This window comes from Tachypleus tridentatus, chromosome 3 (assembly GCF_004210375.1).
Source record: "Tachypleus tridentatus isolate NWPU-2018 chromosome 3, ASM421037v1, whole genome shotgun sequence".
NCBI classification, from domain to species: Eukaryota; Metazoa; Arthropoda; class Merostomata; order Xiphosura; family Limulidae; genus Tachypleus; species Tachypleus tridentatus.
In genome coordinates, this window is record NC_134827.1 from 109,122,562 (window position 1) to 109,127,046 (window position 4,485).

Here is a 4,485-nt window from a genome sequence, read left to right on the forward strand (position 1 = left end):
ATTAATACCATAAAGTGTTATAGAGAGTCATTACATTGCACATTTGTTACCTAAGTGTATTAATACCATAAAGTGTTATAGAGAGTCATTACATTGCACATTTGTTACCTAAGTGTATTAATACCATAAAGTGTTATAGAGAGTCATTACATTGCACATTTGTTACCTAAGTGTATTAATACCATAAAGTGTTATAGAGAGTCATTACATTGCACCATAAAGTTTAGAGAGTCATTACATTGCACATTTGTTACCTTAAGTGTACCATTACATTGCACATTTGTTACCTTAGTGTATTAATACCATAAAGTGTTATAGAGAGTCATTACATTGCACATTTGTTACCTATTAATACCATAAAGTGTTATAGATTAATACATTGCACATTTGTTACCTAAGTGTTTATATAAAGTGTTATAGAGTCATTACATTGCACATTTGTTACCTAAGTGTATTAATACCATAAAGTGTTATAGAGAGTCATTACATTGCACATTTGTTACCTAAGTGTATTAATACCATAAAGTGTTATAGAGAGTCATTACATTGCACATTTGTTACCTAAGTGTATTAATACCATAAAGTGTTATAGAGAGTCATTACATTGCACATTTGTTACCTAAGTGTATTAATACCATAAAGTGTTATAGAGAGTCATTACATTGCACATTTGTTACCTAAGTGTATTAATACCATAAAGTGTTATAGAGAGTCATTACATTGCACATTTGTTACCTAAGTGTATTAATACCATAAAGTGTTATAGAGAGTCATTACATTGCACATTTGTTACCTAAGTGTATTAATACCATAAAGTGTTATAGAGAGTCATTACATTGCACATTTGTTACCTAAGTGTATTAATACCATAAAGTGTTATAGAGAGTCATTACATTGCACATTTGTTACCTAAGTGTATTAATACCATAAAGTGTTATAGAGAGTCATTACATTGCACATTTGTTACCTAACAATGTATTAATACCATAAAGTGTTATAGAGAGTCATTACATTGCACATTTGTTACCTAAGTGTATTAATACCATAAAGTGTTATAGAGAGTCATTACATTGCACATTTGTTACCTAAGTGTATTAATACCATAAAGTGTTATAGAGAGTCATTACATTGCACATTTGTTACCTAAGTGTATTAATACCATAAAGTGTTATAGAGAGTCATTACATTGCACATTTGTTACCTAAGTGTATTAATACCATAAAGTGTTATAGAGAGTCATTACATTGCACATTTGTTACCTAAGTGTATTAATACCATAAAGTGTTATAGAGAGTCATTACATTGCACATTTGTTACCTATTAGTGTATTCATTACATTGCACATTTGTTACCTAAGTGTATTAATACCATAAAGTGTTATAGAGAGTCATTACATTGCACATTTGTTACCTAAGTGTATTAATACCATAAAGTGTTATAGAGAGTCATTACATTGCACATTTGTTACCTAAGTGTATTAATACCATAAAGTGTTATAGAGAGTCATTACATTGCACATTTGTTACCTAAGTGTATTAATACCATAAAGTGTTATAGAGAGTCATTACATTGCACATTTGTTACCTAAGTGTATTAATACCATAAAGTGTTATAGAGAGTCATTACATTGCACATTTGTTACCTAAGTGTATTAATACCATAAAGTGTTATAGAGAGTCATTACATTGCACATTTGTTACCTAAGTGTATTAATACCATAAAGTGTTATAGAGAGTCATTACATTGCACATTTGTTACCTAAGTGTATTAATACCATAAAGTGTTATAGAGAGTCATTACATTGCACATTTGTTACCTAAGTGTATTAATACCATAAAGTGTTATAGAGAGTCATTACATTGCACATTTGTTACCACATTTGTTAGTGTATTAATACCATAAAGTGTTATAGAGAGTCATTACATTGCACATTTGTTACCTAAGTGTATTAATACCATAAAGTGTTATAGAGAGTCATTACCATTTGTTACCTAAGTGTATTAATACCATAAAGTGTTATAGAGTCATTACATTGCACATTTGTTACCTAAGTGTATTAATACCATAAAGTGTTATAGAGAGTCATTACATTGCACATTTGTTACCTAAGTGTATTAATACCATAAAGTGTTATAGAGAGTCATTACATTGCACATTTGTTACCTAAGTGTATTAATACCATAAAGTGTTATAGAGAGTCATTACATTGCACATTTGTTACCTAAGTGTATTAATACCATAAAGTGTTATAGAGAGTCATTACATTGCACATTTGTTACCTAAGTGTATTAATACCATAAAGTGTTATAGAGAGTCATTACATTGCACATTTGTTACCTAAGTGTATTAATACCATAAAGTGTTATAGAGAGTCATTACATTGCACATTTGTTACCTAAGTGTATTAATACCATAAAGTGTTATAGAGAGTCATTACATTGCACATTTGTTACCTAAGTGTATTAATACCATAAAGTGTTATAGAGAGTCATTACATTGCACATTTGTTACCTAAGTGTATTAATACCATAAAGTGTTATAGAGAGTCATTACATTGCACATTTGTTACCTAAGTGTATTAATACCATAAAGTGTTATAGAGAGTCATTACATTGCACATTTGTTACCTAAGTGTATTAATACCATAAAGTGTTATAGAGAGTCATTACATTGCACATTTGTTACCTAAGTGTATTAATACCATAAAGTGTTATAGAGAGTCATTACATTGCACATTTGTTACCTAAGTGTATTAATACCATAAAGTGTTATAGAGAGTCATTACATTGCACATTTGTTACCTAAGTGTATTAATACCATAAAGTGTTATAGAGAGTCATTACATTGCACATTTGTTACCTAAGTGTATTAATACCATAAAGTGTTATAGAGAGTCATTACATTGCACATTTGTTACCTAAGTGTATTAATACCATAAAGTGTTATAGAGAGTCATTACATTGCACATTTGTTACCTAAGTGTATTAATACCATAAAGTGTTATAGAGAGTCATTACATTGCACATTTGTTACCTAAGTGTATTAATACCATAAAGTGTTATAGAGAGTCATTACATTGCACATTTGTTACCTAAGTGTATTAATACCATAAAGTGTTATAGAGAGTCATTACATTGCACATTTGTTACCTAAGTGTATTAATACCATAAAGTGTATTAATACCCATAAAGTGTTATAGAGAGTCATTACATTGCACATTTGTTACCTAAGTGTATTAATACCATAAAGTGTTATAGAGAGTCATTACATTGCACATTTGTTACCTAAGTGTATTAATACCATAAAGTGTTATAGAGAGTCATTACATTGCACATTTGTTACCTAAGTGTATTAATACCATAAAGTGTTATAGAGAGTCATTACATTGCACATTTGTTACCTAAGTGTATTAATACCATAAAGTGTTATAGAGAGTCATTACATTGCACATTTGTTACCTAAGTGTATTAATACCATAAAGTGTTATAGAGAGTCATTACATTGCACATTTGTTACCTAAGTGTATTAATACCATAAAGTGTTATAGAGAGTCATTACATTGCACATTTGTTACCTAAGTGTATTAATACCATAAAGTGTTATAGAGAGTCATTACATTGCACATTTGTTACCTAAGTGTATTAATACCATAAAGTGTTATAGAGAGTCATTACATTGCACATTTGTTACCTAAGTGTATTAATACCATAAAGTGTTATAGAGAGTCATTACATTGCACATTTGTTACCTAAGTGTATTAATACCATAAAGTGTTATAGAGAGTCATTACATTGCACATTTGTTACCTAAGTGTATTAATACCATAAAGTGTTATAGAGAGTCATTACATTGCACATTTGTTACCTAAGTGTATTAATACCATAAAGTGTTATAGAGAGTCAGTGTTATAGAGATAAAGTGTCATTACATTGCACATTTGTTACCTAAGTGTATTAATACCATAAAGTGTTATAGAGAGTCATTACATTGCACATTTGTTACCTAAGTGTATTAATACCATAAAGTGTTATAGAGAGTCATTACATTGCACATTTGTTACCTAAGTGTATTAATACCATAAAGTGTTATAGAGAGTCATTACATTGCACATTTGTTACCTAAGTGTATTAATACCATAAAGTGTTATAGAGAGTCATTACATTGCACATTTGTTACCTAAGTGTATTAATACCATAAAGTGTTATAGAGAGTCATTACATTGCACATTTGTTACCTAAGTGTATTAATACCATAAAGTGTTATAGAGAGTCATTACATTGCACATTTGTTACCTAAGTGTATTAATACCATAAAGTGTTATAGAGAGTCATTACATTGCACATTTGTTACCTAAGTGTATTAATACCATAAAGTGTTATAGAGAGTCATTACATTGCACATTTGTTACCTAAGTGTATTAATACCATAAAGTGTTATAGAGAGTCATTACATTGCACATTTGTTACCTAAGTGTATTAATACCAT